This window comes from Trachemys scripta, chromosome 2 (genome assembly GCF_013100865.1).
Source record: "Trachemys scripta elegans isolate TJP31775 chromosome 2, CAS_Tse_1.0, whole genome shotgun sequence".
Lineage (NCBI taxonomy): Eukaryota > Metazoa > Chordata > Testudines > Emydidae > Trachemys > Trachemys scripta.
Window position 1 is genome coordinate 98073846 of NC_048299.1, and position 26243 is coordinate 98100088.

A 26243-nucleotide genomic window follows, 5' to 3' on the forward strand; every position below is an offset into this window, starting at 1 on the left:
AGAAACAGTTTCTCCTCCCTTGGTGTTCACACCTCAACTGCTAGCAGAGCACCTCACCCTCCCTGATTGAACTAACCTCGTTATCTCCACACTGATATATACCTGCCTCTAGAGATTTCCATTACTTGCATCTGAAGAAGTGAGGTTCTTACCCACGAAAGCTTATGCTCCCAATACTTCTGTTAGTCTCAAAGGTGCCACAGGACTCTCTGTTGCTTTTTACAGATTCAGACTAACACGGCTACCCCTCTGATACTATGTAACCTTTGTATTTCTCTTTCAAACATGCTTTCATTCTCCAGTGGATTATATTTTCCTAAGCCTTTTGATTCCATTTCTCCTATATCAGAGCTATATATTTTATTCAGAATCTTGCCACAAAACTTCCAGCCACCAGATTTTATGGTGCACCCTTCTGAACATTCCTTTGTGCAGAAGAGCTTTCAGCACACGCTTGCTATCCTGTTCTATTTTGCAAATAGGATCTCTCTTACTTTTCTTTAAAAAGATGCTTACATATGCACTATCCAATCATATCTGTCAGTATACACTAGAATCCCCATATCTTTCCCAAGCACAGGTCTTCCTCGATCACTGTTATTAATATTTAGTTAGATTAAAAGATCTTTGGGGCAGGGACCATCATTTTGCTGTATATTTGTACAATCCCTAGTACAGTGGGTCAATGGTTTCTAGATGTTACCACAGTTCAAACAATATTCATCATTACAGCAGTGCCCAAAGATCCCAGTCAAAATTGGGGCCTATTGTGCTAGAAACTTTACAAACTTAGATGAAGAGACATCCTCTGCCTGAGAGTTCATTTCAGTTGCAGTCAACTGGGTATTCTGTCTCTGGATGACTGACTTGACTGATTGCCAAGTTCTGATTCTGACTAATTTTTTTAAAAAATAAGGTTCTAATGTGTTATTTAAGAAAGCTAAGTCTGTGTAGAATCATAAAATCAAAAAAACATAGGGCTATAAGGGACCTCAAGAGGTCATCTATTCCAGCTCCAGCCACTGAGGCAGGATTAAATATAACTAGATCACCTCTACAGGTGTTTGTCTAACACGTTCTTAAAAACCTCAAAGGACAGAAATTCTACAGCCACCTGAGATAACCTGTTCCCGTGCTAAACTGTGCTTCTAGTTAGGAAGTTTTCCCCTAATAGCTCATCTCAATCTCCTTTCCTGCAAATTTAGCTGATTATTTCTTGTCCTTTCATTGGTGGACATAGAGAACAATTGATTGGCATTTTCATTATGACAACCTTTTACGTATTTGAAGACTTATTGAAGGCCCCGTCAGCCTTCTCTTCTCTAAACATGTCCTTTCAACCTTTTCTAATAGGTAATTTTTTTAAACCTCATATCATTTTTTGTTACTTTCCTCTGGACCTTCTCCAATTTGTCCATCTTTCTTAAAGTGTGGTGCCCAAAACTGGACACAGTACTGCAGTGGAGACCTCGCCAATGCCAAGTAGAAAGGAACAATTACTACTATGTCTTATTGTCACAGGGTCCAGTTACCACTTGTGGCACCTCTTTCTGGCCATCCTGGGGATTAGCTCCACAAGTTGGTGCCTCTCCTGTCATCCTCTCACCTTGCCGACCCACCTCAATCCAGGAACTGCAGTGTCCTCTTCATGATTGGGCCCTCCACTAGCCAGGTCACTATCCATGTTTCCCCATTCGGGGTTACCTAAAGTCCTTCTATGCAAACAGTCCCAGACTGTCTTCTCCTTTGCTGCCCTGATGGTGCCACTTCCCCAGTGGCCAGTAAGGAAACCCGGGCCTACCCTCTACCCTGGGTTCCAGTCCAGGGACCCTCAGCTCAGCAGTTCTGGGCTCTGTCCTTTCAGCCCTCACTCCTTCTCCCCTGGATTGCTACCTACTGCTCTCCTAGTTCTCCCCATTTCCCTGGGAGTACCAGCTCCAAACCAACTCCCTCTTTCCAGGGAGTGACTACAGACTACCTCCCTGCAGTCCCCAAACACTCCTTCCACTTCCCAGGAAGTAACTGCCCTTTCCTAGCCACCCTTCAGTTCCCAACTCTTATGCTTTCTAGATCCCACCTATTCCTGCCCAGCTGAGCCTCATTTACTCAACTCCCTGTTCCTTGGCTCCTCCTCCAGGTGCAGCCAGGACAGTTAATTGGCCAACCTGGCCACCTTAATCCCTTTTAATCCTGTGTGTGGTGGATACACTATAACATACCCTCCCCCTCAATATTGCAACCCCCAGAGGATGGGGGGTAATCTCCTCTGCTTCTCACACAGCTGAGTGCACAGACCACCCCCTCTTACTTTAAGTCTCCCACCATGAGAAGCAATTTGACGTTCTCCTCCATGATGTCCCAGTACTTCCTACACTACAATTCCAAGTCTGCTGCAGCTACTTGTAAGGCCTGCTCAGCTGCTCCTAATTTCTTCTGCAGCACCCTTACCTGCTCGGTCGAATCTCCCAGCTCCCTTTCCCTTAGGGTCTGAGTTCCCACTCTACTGGTTAATTTCCACATTGGTCCCTATATCTCTTAACTTTCCCTCTCTCTTCTCCCTCCCAGACATTTCAGCATTCTCCACCACCGTTTTGCACCCATTTCGGGCCTCTGCCAATTCCCTCTGGCCTTTCATTGACCCTTTGCCATTTTTCTAGCTGATTTGCTTTTTCTTTTGAGGACAATATCTCTTCCTGTGTCCTACTTTCCTGCAAGAAAAAGAGGCACACCCCTTTCCTGCTTTTGCAACAGGTGGAACTCTTCTGGGATGTCCTGCTTTCCCCTCGCCAGGACAAAGCTTTTTATCGCAACTCATGTAGGGGCATTCCCATTTTAAGTGTTCCTTCTTCCAACAGGCATAACATTTTCTGAGGTGGGCCTCTGGCAGGGCCGGCTCCAGGGTTTTGGCTGCCCCAAGCAGCCAAACAAACAAAAAAAACAACAAAAAAAGCCGCGATCACAATCTGAGGCAGCAATTCGGCGAGAGGTCTTTCGCTCCGAGCAGGAGTGAGGAACCGTCCGCCGAATTGCCGCCGAACAGCTGGACGTGCCGCCCCTCTCCGAAGTGGCCGCCCCAAGCACTTGCTTGTAAGCTGGTGCCTGGAGCCGGCCCTGGCCTGTGGCCTCTTAGCCCGAGAACCTCTTTTCCATTCCTGCCCCCCATAACCTAAGCTACTCTGCACCCAGAGGATTCTAAGAATCCCCTGTTCCTGTTCAGTCAATGTTGCCCAAAAATCTGTAGCTATAACTGCATTTCCCATTGTCTCTGTTGGGTCTCTAAGACCTCCCTAATCAGGGCCTGGATCCCCTTTATTTGTTTCTCAGCCCCCTTACATGGGAGTGGCAAATTTGGGGTCCAACTCGGGAAGGTATACTTGCCTTCAATAAAAAATGCCTCCGGCTGGACAACTCCATTGTCTCTGATCCTGTTTACTGTTTTAGTCTCTTCACTCTCCCTTGTATCAGGGGTAACTATCTCAGACAGTCCTTTACAGTTTCTTACATGTTCCTCATATGGGGCAATCATGTACCCAGTCTTTCACCTTCCCCTTGTATCGGGGCAACTGGGTGCCCATGTTTTCCGCCAGCTTGTCACGGGGTACTTCACTCACCACTGGTCTGGCTCCTCCTCTAGGTGCAGCAAGGGCAGTCAAAAGCCTTAGGACTTGTCTACATTATACGTTAGAATGCAACTGGGGTACAATTTCTAATGTGCACCATCATGTTGTACATTAACTAGCCTGTGTGGAGGCTGATGGTATGCACTAAAAGTTCCCCTGTTTGAGTTGCCTGGAGAGGAGCAGATTCCCACTGAAGTCAGCCGATTCAAGGGACTTCCCATAAAGATTTTTTTGCAGGACAAGCTCAAAATTTCTGCTCAGGAAATTATGAACATTGAGAGGAAGTGCATATTTGCTGAATTTAAAACTTATTTAAAAGGTAGGGTAATAAGAGAAGGGGAGGATGGGCAAAAAGAAATAAGAAAGCGAAAAAAAATAAAAAAAGTAAAAGACAGAAAAGGGAGGGGAATATGAGGCCTCCATCCTATTTCCCGCATGCTACTCACTTTTCTATTTTTCTCTTCCCATTTCTCTTCCTTTTTGCTTTTTAAAACGTGTTTAGGTGAAATACAGTCACATGACCTGACATGGGAGATTACTAGTTTAGACCTTTTTAGAGATATAGTGGAAGATCAGAAAGGGTCCCCTTTCTGTGGAATGCAGATTACTTGTTTTGACTCAACAGAAGTCAGCAATTATGGAACTCGATGCACAATTCAGCATAGGTCATTGAGTCCTCTTGTTCCTATTGTGTAAAGCTTCAGGGCTTCATCTAGTGTTCACAAAGAAAATTACAGCTAAGAAAAAAAAAAAACCCTTAAGCCAAACCACAATATATTATTGATACTACTTTGTGCTATATAGGAGCCATTGAGTAATCATTATGGTGGATTTCCTTTCTAATTGTTATCAGAAACGTATCAATTTCCTACAATTTATGCAAAGTTTAAGTTTTTGGTCCTATTTAGGAATATAATAATGCTGTCAAGCATATGTGTGCACAGGTGTTACATTGCACTGTGGTTCCTAAGGGGTCCCTTAACTTGTAGAATTATGCTTAGGAGTAACATTATATTTACTATATATACTAAACTTTGATTTATTTTATTTTTTTAAATACAGGAATTTTTATATACAAGCCTAACAAAAATCTATGTCCCCACCAAATTTGGAACACAACTGACAGCTTTAGAATGAATAAAACCATAGGGATAGATTATGATTTGAACTGTGTGCCCACATAGGACAGTTAAGAGGCATAAGAACCCCTCTCATGCTCCTGTATGGGTTTGGGGACAATAGGTTTTATCTTGGCTCCTCCTCTCACTATGCCAACCATGCAGCTGAGTTTGCCCACAGGATATTGTAGTTTGCTGCTGATATGGGTTAGTAGCAAATTACTACTCCCCTACCTTGCCCCAGAGCAGTGGGGAAGCCGTGAGAGAACTGTGCCACAGAGAGGCACAGGGTCTCCTGGGGTACTACTGAGGTGGTGCATAATTTAATCAAAGGTTTGCCTGAATGCATAATCCAGCCCACAGCAAACAAATCTGTGTTCAGGAAGGAATGGAGCTTGGGGGACCGAACATGCAATATGCGGAGTACAGGAAATAATATAGGTAAGATGTTGAATGCTTCCTACAAGGCATTGACTATGATCTGTAGGAGCACTCAGCATCTTGTAGGATAAGGCCCTGAGAAAACAGGCCAAGAATCATAGTGGGAAAAGCAAAACAGTATTAGAATTATTATTTCTTTGCAATATAGCAACACCCAGTGGACTGAGTCAGGATCAGGGCCATAGAGTGCCATAGATAGCTGACACAAAAAGGGGGAGGGCCATGGCCCCTTGGCCCACCCCATTCCCGCGCTCTTGCATACGTTTGTGATCTAGTCCCTAGCAAGGGGCGGCATGTTGGACAGCCTGGGAAGGAGATTGACTCCTTAAGCACAATCTCTTCCTCAGTCTCCCCGCTGCTCCAGAGAGGGAGTAAACTGCAACAGGTCTATATCTGTTATAACGTGTGCTCCCCGACACACTGGTATTACTACGTCACCAGGTATGTCCCAACCTAACTCATTCCCAACCTGCAGAAGGGGGCAGGGGAACATAGAGGCCATGAAGACCCCGTTTCCCCTGCATACAGGAATTGGCAAAATGATGCTCTAGTACAACGGAATAATTACACACATTACAACCCTCTGCTACCTTGCTCTGATGTACTGAATGGGCCACAACTTGGTCCTTTATCATCAAAAGCAATTTCTAAAAAATTCCTGATCTCAATCCTCCTCTCACCACACAACATTTTAAAACCAGATTCCAAACTGCCTTGTTGATGGATCAAGGGCTGCATCGCCTGGAACCCGAGAGTTTACATAACGCATAACAAACCACACTTTGCGTCCTGAAGATCATTAGCACAATTCTTCAGTACATGAACTAATGCACAGCCCACCAAGTCACAGCACAGAGAGGTAAGAAGGTTAGGAATACTGAAGATGGTGAATTTTCCACTGTGATTAGGATGGATGGCTGCCTTTAATAAGTCTCACAATCTATTGACAATGTATTTACCGAAGCTTGTTGCTGACTCGTGTTCAGACAGACAGCTAGCAATGAGGTGCTTTCCAGCTACTTCTGTGCCAGCCTCTCCCAAAAATATTTCTTTAAACCAGTGATACTCAGACTAAGGCTTGCGAGCCGCAAGTGGCTCTTTGAATGGGTCTTCTGCGGCTCTTTGTAGCACTTGATATTAAAACACTGTGTGGTTAATTATTAACCAGTCTAAGTTATTAACTAATCAGGATGCTTTTACTATGCTATTAACCAATTGTAGTTGATAAAATAATAATACTTGGTCAGTCATTTTGCTGTGAGAATTATATACAGATAAAAACTAAATATTTCCCATCATACTGTTTACATATGAATACATAGTACTATAGTACATGAAACAATGAATTCACATGACTGTGGTTCATTTGGATAATGTTGATTGCTAATTTGGCTCCTGAACCACTGAGGTCTGAGTATTCCTGCTTTAAACCAACAGCAGGCCCATACCCTCGGCAACAACAGCAGCAAAGTAAATGCAAACTTTGCAACAGGATTAGAAAAGGAAAGCTTGGACTCATTTGTCAGGCTAACTATTAAAGTTCTAGCCAATCGTAACAGCAAGGCTCACATGCATGACGCTTATTTCAGTAGGAGGCTCAGTAGTACACAGCAGCAGTAATGACTGGGACTACTTGTATAGGGCCAGACTGTGAACCCCTTACTCCCTTTGGTGAGCAGTCACGTGCCTGAATAGTCCCATTGACTGCAATGGGAGTTCTCATGGGAGCACTTTTTCATAAGTGGGAGCAAAGGGTCACACTCTGGCCCATTAGCAGCTGTTTCCTAGATTTCCAAAAATGGGAGCCTAAAGTTAGGTTCCTAAGTCCATATTTAGGCACTTAACTATGCAGACTGATTTTCATGAAAAAGAGACAAAAAGGGTGGTGAATATGGCCAAATTGAGAAAAACCATTCAGAATTTAATATAATCTCATAAATGAGCTTTCCCACTATTTACCCTGCTCTAGTTCTGAAGCAGTAAGGGTGATAATTAATTAAGTAGAAAAACTACTATATGAGAATGAGGACGGTTTGCTGGAGCTGCAAGGAACTGTTTATCTCTGCTGGTGCACAAAGATGAAGAAGCTCAGTGCAGTTAGTGGACCTCATCCCCAAAATGCTTGTGCTCTCAGTTTGAACCTATGAAAAATTATGTCACCAAATTGGCAGGAAACACAATCTTTTCCCCTTTTCTTTCCCGAATAGGCCCCAAGAAGGCTGTGGAATTTAATGGCTTTAATTCAGAATGGGATGATCGTGGTACAATCAAATTCAAAATACTGCCCACTCCCAAACACATCCCTACCTTTTGTACATATGAGGCAAGGTCATAGTTATCGCTAAGAGTCCAAATGTAAGAGAAGTTGTATATCTATAGTATTTGACTTCACAGAGGGCAAGATTTTCAATGGGACTTGTCCTCTAAATCTTTGGGGCACTTTTGAAAATTTGCCCCAGAAAGTTCAAAAGGAGAGTCCATTTCTTGACAAAGCATAGAAAGGTACCTTCAGCAAAATGTTCAGAAATGGGCAAGTGACTTAAGAGTCTAAGTCCCATTGATTTTTAATAAGATTTTTAAGTAAGTGCCTAAATCACTTCTAAAATGTGACGGGCTTCTAAGTCACTTAGATGTCTCTGTAAATTTTACCCCTTGAAAGAATGTGCCTAACCTCCCTTTTACAACCTCCCTCAGCAACTTCTGTTAGCCTGCTGTTGATCACCTGGATATATATTTTATGTGCGCACACACAAAACCTATGTTAAAAGAACACTCTTAATTTTGTAAAGTCAAGCACTCAAAAGTTAGGAAATAAGGTTGACCATTCAACATTAATTCAGCATCCTTGTGCATATGTATTATGAGACAAGCCTTTAGTTACATAATCATCCTCCCCCCCTCCCCACAGGAATCCTGCCTCATTCAATATACAGGATGGATGGTGCCCACTGAATGAGCAACTCTTCAATATTTTAGTTTCTACTCATTGTTCACAGCTGCAACTGAAGTCAATGGGAGCTGCGCTTTGAATGTATGAAGTGCTACATAATGCTAAAAACTCTGAAAAACCAGGTCCTAGTTGTCTCTAGAGCTGGGTTAATTTTTTAAACTAACAATTTTTGGTTTTGGTGGAAAATTCAGATTTGGGTTGACTAAAACAATAGGAAGAGTTTGAACTTGAAGACCTAAGATGGCACCTCTGCTTCCTCAAAAAAGAGTAAGAGAGAATGAGAAGGAAGCTAAAGGAAAACAGATGATGGGATATAAATGTGTCACCATGAATCAGAGTGGTTTCTAAATCCATATTTAGGCATTAACTATGTGACCTGATTTTCATGGAAAGAGTAAGAAAGGGGAGGTGAATAAGTGAATCATTCTTGCTGAGCATTTTAGGCAGTAAATAAATTGACTGCGTACCTTTTTAAAAGGTTCCAAGGCACACAATGTCTCTCTGCTTTATAATAAATAAAACTCCTGACCTCAGCGACAAGGAACCCCACTCCTCAACACACACGGCAAATGATTTATTTAATCATCACTATATTTTGATGACACATATATGAAGAGGATTGGATTTGCTATTTCTATACTATACTAATTTATCTATGGTTTTTTTCCCTAGTGCTTGATATGCTGTGCTCAGTGAGTGCTTGTATATCTGTAACTCATAGTATTTCTGTAGATTTTTAATTGTTAGCACAATTTTTAATGGTTGAACTTTCAGACTGGGGAGGGCTGAACAAATGTTGGATAGTTCTCTGTGTAGGTGCTGCTAGGAGACTAGGATTAGCAGAGCATAGTGGAGACTTTGAAACAATTGGTGACATTATGCTCCATATTCTTTATGGAAATATGCTTATGATATGGATCTGACATAACTGAGATGTACTTTATGCAAGATGACTCATGTAAGGTATAATTGGAAAGGTTATGATTTACTGAATGTGTTTATCCAATTTGTATGTATGTATCATTTTTGTATCTGAAGCTGGGAATATTGACCATGTCTCCGTATTTCAAATGTGCTAGGCTGGATGAGGCCAAACAATGTTAGAGGCTTATTGAAGAAATGCACACAAGCATAAGGATTACACCAGGAGCTGTGTGCAACAGAAACCTCTCAGAGATAGCACTACACAATGGCACAATGGGCACTGTTTGACCCAGGTCACAGCAAAAAAGCTTTCCAGCAAGTGGGGGGAAGATATAAAAGAGGGACAATGACAACATGAGGGGTCCTCACTCTCCCTACAACAACACACCTGAAAACACCTGAGGAACAAAGACTGAACTGTGAGAAGTGATGGTCCCAGGCTAAGATCTTTAGCCCATGTATGAAAACCTGGGAAAGCCAAGGCAACTTGTGCCTTAAGAATCTGCCAGCCTATTTATCAATCAGGGTGAGAATTTACTAATTTGTATCCTACCTATCTAGTGTGTTAAGGTCAGTTTGCAGCTTTTTTTTATTTACGAATGTAATCTGCTTTGTTCTGTTTGCTAACCCTCTACTTAAAATCTACCTTTGTAGTTAATAAACTTATTTTGTTTATTATTAAACCCAGTTTATGTAATTTCTAACTTGGGGGGGAGCAAGAAGTCGTGCACATCTCTCTTCACATTGAGAAGAGGGTGGATTTTTAGGAGTTTGTGCTGTGTAGAATATTATTTTGGGTTTATCTCCCAAAAGGGGTGTGCACGTGAGAGCTGGGAGAGTCCTTTCACACAGAGCTGACTTCAGTCTATGTCTGCAGCAAGGTGTGCCCCTACCTGTGTGTGTGTGTGTGCTTCAAGAGCCTGGAGAGCCTAATTCAGCAAAGCAGGGAGAGGGAACCCAGGCTGGTTGAGCAGGAGAGCTCAGTTAAACCCCAGTACATCAGGTGGCATCCCAGAAGAGGGGTCCAACCCATCACACACACTTTTTCCCTGTTGGTCTGTAGTGAGGAATCTGCAGATTTTGTGGAATCCTGCAGAGATTCAGGGAAAGAGTGCATTGCAATGCATTGCTGTTCTGGTTCCTTGCAAGAAGTAGGTTCACATTAAGATATAGCAATATTTGTCATGGCTCTGTACATTTCTATAAAGGCATCAAAAAATCAGAATCGTTTTCTATTTTTACAACCAGGAAGGTATTATTGCATAAGAAGTAGGATATTCATAAGAGCCCGGCATTGTGAAAATTGGAAGGGGAGTTGGAGCTAAGGAGCCTATTTGATTCTTGTGCAAATTCAATTAACTCTAGCTGTAAGCAAAAATAAATGCTACTACAATAGGAAATGAAAAGAACCAGGCGTACTCTTGCAAAATGTGGCATCAAGTTGAAAGTAAGATCACACTTTCCAAAAGCTTCTGTTCACTCTTTTGTGCTAAGCCATGGCACAGATCTGATAATGCTGCAAATACTGCTGACTTTCCTTTCCCAAAAGAAGATTCTTTTAGAAGATAGGGACCTATGTATTTAAATAAAAACAAAATGAATCACCACCAGCAGTCACTCTGAGAATGAGGCTCAAGGCTCACAAAAAGGAGTGTAATATTTGTTTATGCTACATTCCTCTCTGTTATCTTCAGACTTTTCCTCTCAAATATCAACATGCTGCAAATGTTGCGTGTCCTTGACATCCCATCTGTCAACCCACTGCCACCATTACACTCATTGTTCTAAACACTGTGCATACCAGAAATCCATCGCAACTAAATACAGCATCATAAAAAAATTCCCCTTGATGCCTTTTTTGCTATTTTTCTTTTCTCTCATTAGTACACACATTACTTCTTCCCATGGAACTCTCTTTGATAAGAACCCTATGTTTGACATTCAGTCTTAACTCAGTTTTATGGGTAGTTAGTCTCCCAAGGAAAACATATTCTTTTGAACTCTATTTCCTACATTTGTGACTTATGACCCCCCCTTTTTTTTATTTCATGCCACAAAAAAAAAAAAAAACAACACCCTACGCTTCAACTCTGTGGCAAAGATTTTCACCAGTGGCTAATGATTCTGGGTGCCTCAATTTTTTGGTGCCCAACTTGGAACACTCTAGAGTTGATCTGATTGTCAGAAAAGGACCTTATTAGCAATTTCTGAAGATCAGACCCATTTAATAAGTCTCAAGTTGGTCACTCAAAAATGGAGGCAACAATCATCAGTTACTTTTATTCCTCTGAAATTCCTGGTTGAGACATGACTTTTTTAAAAAAATACTATTCAGAAATTACAAAGAAAACTGTTTATGTTAAAATTTTGGTAAATCATGATGCTCAATTTTACATTACAGATGTAAAAGCTATTGAAAAATCCTAGAGAATATACTCTAAGATTTCAACATCTTATTCAGGATTGTCAGGGATAACTTCATCTTCACAAAGACAACTATGCTAGGTACAAAACTGATGGGTATATTAGTCTGCTAAATATAGTCTGATAAGAAAACCAATGGATAAAAAGGTCTTTGGATTCCAATAACCAGGATCTTGACCTATTGTAATATGAAAGAATTCATTCATAACACTATCACAAGGCTAGATATTTCAATTAGTGTTAACCACCATTATATAGTTGCTTGATACTTCATATAAAAAGGTTGCTATTTATCCATAGTATTATACATGGTCGTAAATTAGACAGGGTGGCTAAGCAAACAGGACACATGACTAGAAGTCAGGAAATCTGGGTTTATTTCTAGCTCTGTCACCATATTGGCATGTGATCTTTAGCAAAATACTGAGGGCCAATTCTAATCTAATTGAAAACCAACGTGAGAACAGAATCAGACATTAGACCTCTGTGTCTCAGTTTCTTCATTTGCAAAATGGAACAGGACAATGATAGTTTCCTGTCTTTGTAAACTATGTTGGGATTTATCAACTGAAACATACAATATTGATGCCACATATTATATTTTACCACTTGTGACCCCTCAAAAACCTAGACCTCGGTAGGAATTGAAAATTAATTCAATTTTTTGACATTGCAAAAAGTACTACCAAAAAATCAAATTATTTTAACCTGAGACTATTGAGCCCATATAATTGCATACCTGCTAAAAAGAGTTGACCTGTTTATAAATGCATAATTATTCAGACAGTTTCAATCAGCTGCACTAACAAATATTTTACAAATTTTGTAAAGGACAAGGGGCCCTGATGAAAAACTTGAGCTTCCCAATTCTTGAAATAGCTGATTCCCCTTCCCTCTTGAGTAGTCCATAAAGCTAAAAACTTATGTGGTGTCTGACCTTTTCTCTCATTTGGCCCTTTTCCTGTGAAAGTGCCACATAACCACCTGCGATTCCTTGAATGTCTAAAATATCCTTTCAGTAATTCTGCATAAAGAATTCCTTCTCCTCTATAGTTACTGTATGTACAGGAAGCCCCCAAAACCTTTTCCCAGACCTGATTTGCATTTTGGGTCATGCAACCATTCCCAGCTATGCAATCGCTTTGCAAATTATTAACATACAATGAAACCTTTTTACATGAATACTTCTTAAAGGACCAAAACTGCTAAATTAACATAACTTTGACGCACCTTCATTGACCACGGTCATCATTTCTTCACAAAATTTGTGGTGAGCAAACTTTACAAAGAAGCTGTAGATATAGTTCAGCTGAGCATCCAAAACTTTGCCCAATCCTTTTTGGTCAAAAAATTTAGCCTTGAAATAATACTAGATATCTCACAAGAGTTTGTTTTTGTATTTTTTGATACTGGTTGATCTGGAAATAAAGCAAGAGCAGTCTTGCTTTCACTTGCTGTAGTTTACTACTAGCCCTAAATGAAAACAAAATGCAAAGGTATGTACAAAATTAAAAAGTGAGATGCTTTAGACCCTCCAAAAAGACTGTTTAATTTGAGTATTAATCGAAAGCTTGGGCTGATTCTTACTTTATCTGAAGTAATTCATATATCTACATTCTCAATCACATTTTAAATTCTTGGCATGTTGGCATGACTCTTGGGCATGTGCTAACTAGGCAGATATTTCAGGAATGAATAAGCAATGATCACTTCCAAAGCTTGCAAGATTGGCCCTCTGAAATGAACAGCATATACATATAGTTTTGTGAGGACTAAAATGCAGCTGTAGTTGGAAATGTGAATTTGTAAAATGATGATATTGTTGGGTTCCCTATTTAGTCTAATAACAACATCAAAAGAAAGTTTATTCAAGTTAAAAAAAAATACATCTTTAACTGTGCTCTTCTTGAACCAGCTGTTTTTCAGCCATGCAGCTATTTCTCTGTTTAACCAGGATAGGTCTTAATGGCTTTATGATCAATAGAGTTAAAGGCCACACATGGATCTAACAATATTAGTATGTCATTGGACCTCTCTCTGCAGCTTTTTATCCATCAGTGTACAAGAGCTGTCTGCAGGCAAGTGTGGAACCAGATTGGAAGGGATATAAGATAGTGTGGGAAGTAAAGTGCTTCTGGAGTAAGCTTCTTAATAACCTTATTCAGGGAAGTGAAATAAGAGATAAAGTCAGGATTCAACAGATCATCATCAAGCAATAGTGTCATGTGCAAGGTCCAAAAACATGAGGTTTTGACTGATGATAGATGATCCTCTATACAAGCGGCATTCATAGCTTTGTCAATAGCAGCCCCAGGAACTTTTCTCTGGCCAAGAGGTGTTTGGTGCTGTTCTTATCTGGTAGCTCAGATTTGCTTCAAGTCCTTTTAGAACCTGTACTTGCACCACTGGCCTAAATTCAAACAAGAAATAAATATAATGATTCCCTTTCACTCTTCTTCTTCTTCTGTATTGTTGGAGAGAGTGCCTGAAATACTACCAATTTTTGTCCATAAAGTAGGCTAAAAGCTACTCACAGTTTTGAGGCTGAATAGCTAAAAGGTCCTCCATATCGGAGTCTGAAACCAGACAAAAGCAGTACTGCATGATTAGTACAGCAGCAATAATTATTGGGACTACTTACAGAGGAGCAAATTGTGAAGCCCTTACTTCCATTCATGAGTAGTCACTTGCATGAGGCTTTCTAGAAGCTATCATATGATACATGAGATGACAATCGTTTAGCCTCCTTCACTATTATGGCATAGGATTGTATTAAACTCCTTATGCTGCTGTTGATTGGATTCAGATCTGGGCTTCTGTCATCAACCCTTCAAAATTTCTCCCTTCCCATTCATCAGTGAACCACATTGTCTTCCAGACACAGTGAAAAAGTAAAAGCATTTTGGGACTGATCCAAAGCCAACTGAAGTCAATGGAAAAAACACCCTTTGACTTGAGCTTTGGATATTCATTGATATTGAGTGACAGCTAAGAGAAATTGATGGGCGTCTACAGCACTCAGGATCAGGTCCTACGCTTGGAAAACTGACACATAAGTGCCAAGAAACTGAAATGCACTTAGGTTCTTCTACCTATATCTCAACTATCTTGACTTAACCTTTGGTGATACACATTCTTAAATGTATTGAGGGCCACCACTGAGGCTGCTTTGCTGCAGTAACAGAGTCATAGTGAACAAAAATGTATTGGTCCCGCCACTGGAACTGCAAAAAGGCAATTTAATTTAAGTTGCCTTAATAACAGTACTTTGTTTTGTTTTAAAGACATCTATGCAAATTGGCAAATAGTAAACTGGTAAAAAAACAAAACAAAACAAAAAAGGATTTACCCTTGGCAAACAACCAAATTTTCAACCGTGAAGGCCTTGTTTATACTGGGGAAAAGCATTGTGCTAATTAACAGAATGTTGAACATGATTTTGTTTTTAGTGTAGTCACAGATGGATGTGTTTAAAAACATGTTAGGTGGTCATGGATAACCATAGGCAGACCATGACAAATTAATTCATTTGCAAACATGGCTGTCCTTGGTTGTACTAAGGGAAAAATCACGTTTAACAATTGTTAGTTACCATGTTTTTCTAATAGGATATTTTTTCCCATTATAGACAAGGGGCAACATTTTAAAAGTGCCTCTATGACTTAGGAGCCTAAGTCCCATTTTCTGAAGAGACTTGGGCATCAAGGAGCCTACATTGCTTTGATTTTCAATGAGACACTCTTCTAAGTGCCTAAATCACTTTTGAAAATAGAGCTTAGTTCTTCTAAATCACTCAGGACATTTGGAAAGTTTTTTTTCCCCAAGTGCTGACATAGATGCATGCCTCAAAGGAATAACCATGTAATCCTCTTTCTATAATCCACATCCCCTTTCTCCCTTCTTCATTCTTAGTGTATGTTATATCCTCAAGTATTTAGACTGAGTTTTTCAGCCAGACCAGTCTCCTGTGTGTTCTTTGTGCAGCACATAGGACACTTGCTAGCATGATAAAATAACAGTATCTCAAATCCATAGGGCCAAACAAATAGTTCACCACAAGACAGCCAATTGTTAAAGGAATGCACAGGCTCCACTGGTGAAATTATAAATTCTACAAGTTGAACAGCTCTGGATGAAAGAACTTACAAGTTGGAAAAAAACTTCCCTATGCACAATTCTTGGCATGTTTTCTTTTTACTTCTCAATTTCTTCTCCCTTGTAATAACTGCGAGGTGGTTATACGACTTGCACGTTTAACTGCTGTTACCAGCTGCTTTGCATATCACCTGCTATGGGTTGCTGTAGAGTCAAATTTTTTTATCAGTTGTGTTTTGCTTCTTTTCAGCACCCATATTAACTTTTCTAAGAAAGTGCAGGACAACCAGGTAGAGGAATCAGGGGCTAACAAAAAAACTTTTATAAATGTAAAAGCTACTCCCCCTGACCCCCCCCCTTTTTTTCAATTTACCATGGTGTGGGACCTTTTTCTCCCAGTGCATTTTGTACACACAAATATTGTAAGACACAACTGCTAATATTGAATTAGCTCTTACATTTGAGAAGAAAATTGTAAACATTTAAATAATTATCTACCTCTCTAGTATACAAAGATGAATATTAGTTAAATAACGTCAATGGACAGTTGAATTTCTCTTTAGTTTTCTCCTTTATTTTTAACTACAACAAACTATTTTCCCACTGTATGTAACTTTATATGCCTGGGAAAAATCCTAAATTGTGTGCAATTGCAGAAACTCACACTGACTGCAAAGGGAGTGTTGGGTGCCAAATGGCTTCCGGAATGTTATGTTTTCCATACAGAAAGAGCAACCAGAAGGCCTAAGAGTTTTCCAAAGTGACTAGTGATTTGGGGTGCCTCCATTTTTGGAAGTCCAATTTAAGATGCTATAAAGGGGCTTGAGTTTTAGGAAGTGCTGAGCACCTGCCCTCTGAAGATCTGTGCCATTTAAGGCACCCAAAACCAGTAGTTGCTTTGGAAAATCTTGGCTTTATTTTCAATCTGAATTTCTTTCCTTAGATTAAGGGCTACAAAAAAAAAAAAAAAGAATGAATTAAAGCAAATCATGAGAGAGCACAGCATGTTTCCTCTGTTACAGGCATAAGAAACTTTCCCTTAGAAAAAAAAATTCTGCCTGTCTCTACAAATAGTGCAGCTTTTATAAGTTCAAAGGCATAGTACGTACACACAAAGAAAACGAAGGCATAATAGTCATATAGCTAAAGACATCACAACTCCAACTTTGATACTTGTCATTTTCACAAGCAATTCAAATAGAACTTTTTTTGCAACTTGGATCCTGATCCTAAGTAAGGATCGGGCACTTGGCAATACTGTGCAATACCCAATGGGTGTAGATAAAAATAGGCTGCAACACAATTTAGCTTATACACTCCAACTCCGTATGTTTTCTGATACCTAAGATCTCAATTTACCAACCAGTTCTGAGGTTTGACAGTTGAGGTCTCCTCCTATTGAAATTCCCCATTTCAATGAGTAGACTATCTGGATGGACAGACATTGCCATTCATGTTTATTCCCACTACTTATAGCAAGCTTGCATAGCAAAATGGGGATCTTCCAGAGCCCTAACAACAACGGTATCACATGCAATGCCACTTCAAAGAGGTTCACATTGGAGCTAAGTCAGGAATTTTTCAATAAAGCATTGGGGGGGGGGCGGGAGGGGAATACTGACTGAAAATTAAGCTTTTCTCAGAAACGTATTGATTTTGACAAATTTTTCATCGGAAAAAGGTTTCTCGTGTCGGAGGTTTATCATGTTTCTGGTTAAAATGAGAGAGAGCGAGACAGACAGGGACTGCCAATAACCCAGAGCTTAGGGCACTCTCCTGTAATGTGGAAGACCCAGCTTCAAGTCCCTGCTCAACTGATTCTAAATTGTTCCTGGAAAATGATGGCGAGAAAAGCCTTTGTTACATCCCAATTTGGAATGAAACCAAATGCTGAAACCTTGGAATATTGTTGTGAAACAGAAGTCTTGTTTCCAGGCCAGCCTTAGTTGTCAGCATGGTTAATAATAAAATCGGTTGGTGCACCCTCCTGACCAAGCCTGCTAATACCTTTGAGTGAATGCAATGTGATCATACATAACTAGATAATATCTAGTAAGCACCTATAGTTTAATTGAGTTTAATCTATAGTTAATTGTGTTCCCAGAGGCTGATGAAACGGGACTTCCTCTTCTCCTGCACAGCTGCTCTTGGGGTGAGTGGAGAGATCAAACTCACCTCTGGGAACCTCCCCCAGCTGCAGAAGCTCCGTGGCAATCCCGTGGCCTCCCTACCAAAGCTTTGCGACCCCCACACAGCCTTCTTTTGTGTCAGGACCCCCATGGTTACAATACCATGAAATTTCAGATGTAAACATCTGAAAATGTGAAACTGACTAATTATAAAACCCTCTGGCACTGAAACTGACCAAAATGGACCTTGAATTTGGTGGCGCTCTAGTTATAATCAAGCAGAGTGATGTACTTTAAAGCTGCTCTGTGATTCTCCTGCTCTTAAGCCCTGTATTAATAACTAATTATTATGGAGCCTTTGCTAAATTGACAGCTATACATTTTTCAGTAAGGATAGTATCTGTGGTGTAGATTTGTTGTTAATATTTTATTAAAGAGAAATGCCTTGTTGGTGGATATTTGTTTTTATTGATGCAAAGTTACATGTAAAACAATGGATAAAAATACGCTTTGTTAAAAACACCAGCACATATATTCTCACACAAAAAAATTAATTAACTTTGAATTGAGGTTGCCAGAGTAGATATCCCACTGACACAAATGGTATAGAGCAAGGAAATAAGTAGCTAAGTCAATTCAGCACACCATCTACATACCATTGAGTAGTGCCTCCCCCAGCCTCATTTCCATCACCCTCAGCAACAATATATTTACATTCTCATCCTAACCGATAGGGTGTGAAAAGAAGCCCAGTGTCTCTGTATCGAGGCATGGGTGCTTCAAAGTCTCCTCAGTGCTGCTGTTTCAGTTTCCTGGACAGTGATTCCATGGGGAGTCTTTCAAGCATAAATTACCTCTGCACAGACACACCTGGTGCACCTGATGCTGCTGCAGAGGACAACTGAAGCAGCAATGCTGGAGGAGCCAAGTGTCTTGGTGTTGAAGAATCAGCACTTGAAGGGCTCCCCAAGGCATTGCTGCCTTCATGTGAGGGCACAAGGACGCAGAAAATGCAGAACTGCACCCTGCCTAGGCCTCTTTCAAACCCTAACCCGGGCCCCATCCATACACTAGCTTCCCAGGCCTTTTGCATACCCCTGCCATGCAATTATCCACACTCCCATCTGCAACACACACACTCGTCATATCCCCAGTGCCCCAGCTCAACCCTTCATGCCCCACACATTCCCATTCACTGTCCTGGCCTGCCCAGAACGCCCCCATGCTTCCCAGCGTGTCGCTTTCACTCACAAGAAGTGTGTGGAGAATAGAGTTAGTGTCTCAGATACAACTGGTTGGGAAATTTCAAACAAAATCAGAATGTATTTAAAAAAGAAATGTAAACATATCATTTCCCCAATTCTGCACGCCGCTCAGTAATACACACTACTAGGGCTGGTAAAAAAAATCCATCAAAACTGTTGTGACAAAAAATAGGGTTTCAACTAAATTAAATTTGTAATGAAAAGTATCTGTTTCCCACTGAAATCATCTTCCATGTTGCACTACTTTCTCCCATCTTGTTGGGTGATAGGGACATGCAATAGAAGTCTATGGCCATGGTTCATCATGGGAGACATAGTTTGCCATTTGGATAATAACTCCCACGAGGCACCACAGTGCCATTTTGAATCAAAATATTTTGATTTGACTGAAATATTCAGCTAAAATGTAAAAAAAAAAAAAAAAAAAAACCCTGCAGAAAAAATCCTTTATTTTCTGACCAGCTCTGCACATAATTTTGTAAACAATCTGTCAGGACCACCAAGCAGCTGGGGATACTCCCAGTGAGGTAGCAATACTGAGCAGACTGGAGTGGCTGCTCTCATTGGAAGCCTATATACCTGGCCTTGGAGTCACCTGGTTAGACCTTTAACTGAGGACTGGATGAGTCCTGTTTGATTGACAAGGAGCCTTCAGGTAATCTAACTCAGGGATGACTCATCAGGCTCAGAGATGATTCATTACAGACTCCTCCTTTGAACAAGTAATCAGGGATGAATGGGATAAGCCAGACAAGGGCAAGCACATTAACAGAAATTATTTTAGGTTCTATAGCATCAATGAACCATGAGTCACAAGGATAGATATCACCCTGACTTCTGCTTTTTTTTTTTTTTTTTTTTTTTTTTTTAAGAAAGTTTTCCCGGCAAAAGCATTTGTTGCTGATGACTCAATGGACACAATTAGATTCTCAGCCAAAGCCATGGCCTCCAACTCAATGACCAGGCACCACCTATAGCTGCATCCTTGGAAATTGGATAGCCATTTGAAGCAGGTGCTGTGCTCCACCAACTTCATAGGAACCCTGCTTTCAGAGAGAAACTCAAAAAGGTAGTGGCGTATATTGCTGCAAAATCTAGAGTCCCTTCAGACACCACACCGTGCCTTAAAGATTTCTTTTGGCCTTAATCCTTGCAGAAATAGCAGTGAAGAGACAGCAGGTTCTCCAGAAGAAAGCTGTGGAACCATGGCACAGGAGGAAAGCCCCGAGGCAGCCCTGCCACTGCCAAAACTTCTCTCCACCCTAAACTGAAGCTTGGGTGCAGGATTTCCCATTTCCTGGAGGAACAGGTTGCTTCAATCACAGACAAGTGGGTCATGGAGATAGTGAGTCAGAGATACCCCCTTGAGTTACAGGCTCTACCCCATCTGTTTTTCATCCAGTCCCATCTTGAACAACCCCATCAAATGCCATCTAATCCAGAATAAGATTTCTCACCTCCTGGATATGAGCAGTAGAAAGAATCCTGAGACTCTACTGCATCTTCTTTATCTTTCTGGGGGAATCTGAGCTATTCCAGATCTCAAAAGGCTCAACATGTGATAAAGAAAATGATATTCTGAGTAGAGTCCCTAACCACGATAGTGTCATCCCTGTCCCAGTGGGATTTTCTATCTTCAGTGGATCTGGTGGATGCATACCTCAACATCCTAATCAGACCATGCCATCACAGGTTCCTAAGGTTTGCCAGTGGCAGAAAGCATTATCAGTGTTGAGTGCTCCCATTCAGCTCATCCTCAACGCCCCAGATCTTTACAAAGATATTCAGACTCAGATCACAGGGGATCTACCTGTACCCCTTTCTGGATGACATCTCAATCAGAGCTCCATCTCCAGCAACAGCACACAGAGCTACATCACTGACACTGAATCTCCTGTAGGTGCATGACTTTATTGTCAACATCAAGAAAAGCTTTTGATTCAATACACCCAAACAACTCACTTGGGAGTGGACATAGATGCCTTGATAGCAAGGATATATCCATCTCTAGAGAGGTTCCAGAAGATTTAGGACCTCCTTGCATTATTTTGGAACTGCAAGAGGCCCACTATTGCACTGAGACTCCAACTGCTAGGCCTCCTATGGGCTCAGTCACACATCAGGTGCCTTCAAGGCTTTATGGTAAAGATATGGGACCACTCCTTGGAATGAAAGAAAAATCAATTGAGGGTTCCAGTGCAAGTGATCAACTTCTTAAAACAGTGGTCAGTCCATGCCCAAATGCCTTCCAGATCACCTGATCTTCACAACTGATGCTAGCCTGCGGAGCATACCCAGAGTCCCAAACAGCTCAAGGCATCTGGAACCTGGAGGAAAGGACCATAGCATAAACCTCCTAGAACTAAGAAAGGTCAAGCTGGGCTACAAAGTTTTCAGTCCAGCATATAAAGGAACCACTTCCTGATTCAGTCAGATATCACAACCATGGTCACATTGGTGAACAAGCAATAGGGAACAAGAAGCCCCCGCACAACATGCTGAAGCAATGGAAATCATGCAGTGGGTGGAGCACTGTCTCTTCTCCATCAGGGCAGTTCACATAAAGGGATACCTGGACCAGAGGGTGGACTGGGTCAGCAGGTGCAAGGTGAACAACTCTAAGTGGTGCCTGAATCAGGAAGTATTTGCGTTAATCATCCAGTCATTCGGCCTTCCTTCAACTGACCTATTTGTAAACTACATACATGCAAAGAGACCAAAGTACTTCAACTGGGAAGTGGAACCCCAGTCCAGGGGAACAGATGCCCCATCACACAGATGACTGCAGGGCTCCTCTATGTGTTCCCACCTTTCCCTTTATTATGAAAGGTGGTCCAGAGAATAAAACCAGAACAGGCCACAGTAATATTGATAACTCCACGTTGACTGAAGGGACCCTGGTTATCAGCCTTGATAGAGCTGAAACTGAGATCAACACCACAGCTCCCAAAGAGACAGCACATATGCATCCGAAGAAGTGGGCTGTAGTCCACGAAAGCTTATGCTCTAATAAATTTGTTAGTCTCTAAGGTGCCACAAGTACTCCTGTTCTTCTTTTTAAGGTCCTCTTAGTCTTCCAGTCCTAATCAGCTGCATCTAACAGCCTGGCTACTGAAAGGGATGTGTTAGTATCATTGGATCTGTCCTCCAAAGTCATCAGAACACTTCTTTCTTCTTAAAGAGTACTGACCTTGGAAAGCATTCTCCTTTATCTGAATCAAGATTTGCAGTAGTGTCAGGAATTCTGCCTATCTTGCATATTCTCCAAGAAGGCTTCAACAAAGATCTCAAGCCGAGCACCATTGCATGTCAGGTGTCTGCCCTTAGTAGCATGATGTTTGCAGAATCTGTGGGTTCTCTGGCAGAGAAGCCCCAGGTAGCCAGATTCCTTAGGGTAGGCCGGTTAGCCAAGCTGATTCTGAGACCTCTTTTTCCCAAGTGGCACTTGCCACCTGTACTGAGACCCCTGGCAACCCATCCCTTACTCAACATCAGCATTTTATTTGTCCATCAAAACTTGCTTTCTGATAACCACCATGTCTGCCAGGTGACTGTTGGAGCTGGCAGTGCTCTCTATGTAGGAACTTTACTGCATGTTTCAGGAAGAGAAGGTGGTGCTCAGAACTCCAGAATCGTTTATCCCAAAAGGTGAACTCTTATTTCCATGCTTTCCAAGAGGTGGTTCTATGTTCATTCTGTCCAAGGCCACAGAATCCCACCAAGGAGACGTGGTACACCTTAGAGGTCAGAAGGACTCTAAAATTTTACCTTAAACATACAGAATCTATGGGAAGATCAGAAACCCTGTTTGTACCCTTACATCCAAAATGCCAAGATCTGAGAGCTTCTAAGTTCTCTATTGCTAGGTGGATTAGATGATGCATTATATACGGCATTAGAGATTCTGGTCCTAGAAGTGATGAGGGCCCACTGCACATGATCCCTGATGACCTCATGAGCAGAAAGAGCTAATGCAGCCACAGTGGAAACTTGTAAGGCTCCCACCTTTATCAAGCACTACAAGATGTATTTCCTGTCTTCTGCAGAGGCATCCTTTGGCAGGAAGGTGTTGTAGGCGGGAGCCCAGAAATGATTTTTCCCTTTCAGCAAATATTATAGAATGGGAGGGATACTATTTTTCCCTTTTCTGACCTTTTTATAACCTTCTCCACCTCTTCACTACTTCCCAGACATCAGGAATTGTGGGGGATGCTGGGCTGCAGAACAGAACATTTCTTACCGATAATATCCTTCTGCAAGCAGCACCGCCAACAAATATACCCACCCTGAATAGCTCATAAGTTTAAAGGTCCGGTATTAACTGGAATAATTATCATATGGCTATCTTCCCTGATCTAATGTTATTTAGTTATCCTTGGAAGAATTGTTAATGATGTTAAGTAAGTTTTACAGCTTGGGAATAACTTATCTGGAAGCAAGCAGGAGCTGAGGGGGTGTGGCCAGGCCCCAAAATTCTGATCCACCTCTGTGAGCTATAGAAAGATGAGAGCAGCCCAGATGTCAAGTACTGTGGGATATGCAGCTAGCAGAAAGAAGTGAGAAATTTTCCATTTTCTGTCAAATGCACTAGATAGAAGTAAAATGGGTCATCATCATCACTGGCAAGAAAGCCCATTCAGTGCTCAATTAAATGTACAGCTGGATTTAATATACAAACACATTTGATTCCATAAATTTCCACTGAAAAGATGTTTTCCTGTGTTTAGAAACTAACAAAACACTAAATGGCTGGTTGACTAACCAAGCTGCAATTGGGTGAAATGTCTGTTGCCGAAGCCATCCAAAAAAAAAATCAATAAACTCTGCTCTCATGAAATTTGTGTACATCAATTTCCAAACGAGATCAGCATGCCCCAGGCATACGCTCACCATGCTGCTTTTCAAATAATTTGGAACGAAAAATCTTGTACTATTTCCATCTCCTTTCAATCTGGTCTTCATAGAATAAGCAGACACAGGTCCACTACTGTTTGCTTGTTTACTGCCTTTGTTATAAGTTTACAGCTCTGCATACATGCTTTGATTAAAAGGACATTTTATGACACTCTTAAAATTAGCATTTTACCAGTAAACAGATATAATAAACATGAATTGCATCACAAGTACTTATGAATCCCATCTGACTTAAACATCTATTCATGATTTTACTTCACTTATTTTATACAAGAGATCAATGCAATAGGCAGTATTACCAAATTCCTAAAGATCCATTTCCACTGTCATCCACCTACCTTCCCAAGGTGCTTAACACTTTCCTATCTAATGGCTGAAAAATACTTCAGTTAAAAAGTCAAGACAATTCAAAAAGTTGTTTCCAAGCCATTCTACAGCAGATCAGCATCCCCTAGATGCACTAACACTTACATTTTCAAAGCATATAGTGGAAGAACCATACAGCTGTAAATGGCAATAATATAGCTAAATCTCTACCTTGAAAAATTAGAGGTAAAGTCTTGTTCCATCTAGCCCTCCAATCTTTAGGTTATTTTTTTTTTCTTTTGAATGGTTAAAAAACTTCCATTGTTACAGGCTGCTAAATGATCAGAAGCTGCTAAATGGAAGGATTTCTGTCCAAAATGCAAGATAAATAGCATCTAAACAAGAAGAAGGGTGGTGTATTAAGCACTTCAATTTTAGAGCTAACAACAAGCACCTGTGGGGAAATGAATGGAAACTGTGGGGACTCACATCTTTGAAAATCAGGCCATTTGTATTGAGATGTCTAATATGGATTTTGGGGTCTAACATTAGACACTCACCTTTGACAAATGTTGGCCATAAACTGTGGGGAAAAAGTGAAAGAGTAGATCCTGCTACATACTAGACTGCAGCATGTGCTCCTTTCATGCAGGCTTTGCTTTGCTAGCAAGTGCAAGGGAGAGCAATAGTTTTGTCCCTCCTAAACTCATTTTGAGGATCCTAACACTGCGATAGTAATGACCCTGAAATAGTCCTTGTGTTTTCTGAATGCAAGGAGTTGAACTGTGTCTGACCCCTGCACTTGGCTGCCTAAACAGTGGGTCATTCTGACTTTCCTGCACTTGTTCTCCTACATAGGGCCAAAACCAATCTGATGCTCAGTAGCTTCAGAGCTGTCTCACATGCCCAGTCTAATTCAATTTTGAGGGATTTAGATTTTGTGTGTTGGACAGAGTATGGTTGCTATTCATAAGTATCTTCTCTCCCAAATTCTAATCCCGTTATTTCATTTTAGGATATTAGTAGTAACAGAAACACACTAGTTATGGATTCATCTAATGTTGACTATGCTAAGAATATCAAACAGTCATCAACTTTTCAAATATGTTCATTTATGGCAAACATTTTGGTCAGTCACCTGAAGGATTTAGAATAATCCAAGTGCTTAGTCACATTCAATTGCCATCACTCACTGACGAAAAACATGGATCAATAATTTTGTTGAGCTGGGAATTAAACAGTCAGCAGGAACACAGCTTTTTGAAGGCGTTCTGACATTCATCCAAAGTCAGCCGATTTCATGTGTACATTACTTCTTATCTGCCAGTATCATTCACTAAACCATTTGGATACCTATATCTGCACTGCATTTTTAAGAGGTATCCAATATTTATTATTGATCATATTCTTACCTTCTTTTATTAAATAAAACAAAGATATTTTATCAACTCCAAAATATTCAGTGGATACTATTCTAGTTTATTATTTGTATTGAAGTACTGACTGTAAACGCCAATGGAGGCCCTACTGTAGTAGGCACTGCAGACATCTATTCCATACTGACAGTGATCTCTGTCACCATTTTGGTCATTCACGCTTTCTTTTGTTTACTCTTTGGCTGATTACACCATTTTTGGTCTAATTACTCCCTCGTGCTGAGCACTTTCACCCATTAGATAAATTCTTTAAGGAATAGCAACACCACAAGCTTCTTTCTAGAACATTTTCTAGGTAAAATGCACTGAAAACTACAGAGAAAAAGAGCATAGCTGCTTTAATGAAAATAGAAAGACAAGGTGAGTGAGATACTATCTTTTATTGAACCAGTTTCTGTTGGTGAGAGAAACAAGCTTTCGAGGTACACAGAGCTCTTCTTCAGGCCTGGAAAACATATTCAGTGTGCCACAGACAAATACAAGACCCTATCTCTAACCCATTATTGCATCAGACTTTTGTTTGTGTTTTTTCTCTCTGTGGTATAACTCCAAGGGCCTTTCCTTTTAAGCAGTTAAACAATATGGCCAAGAATTTCAAGACTAGGGGGCAGATTTATGAAG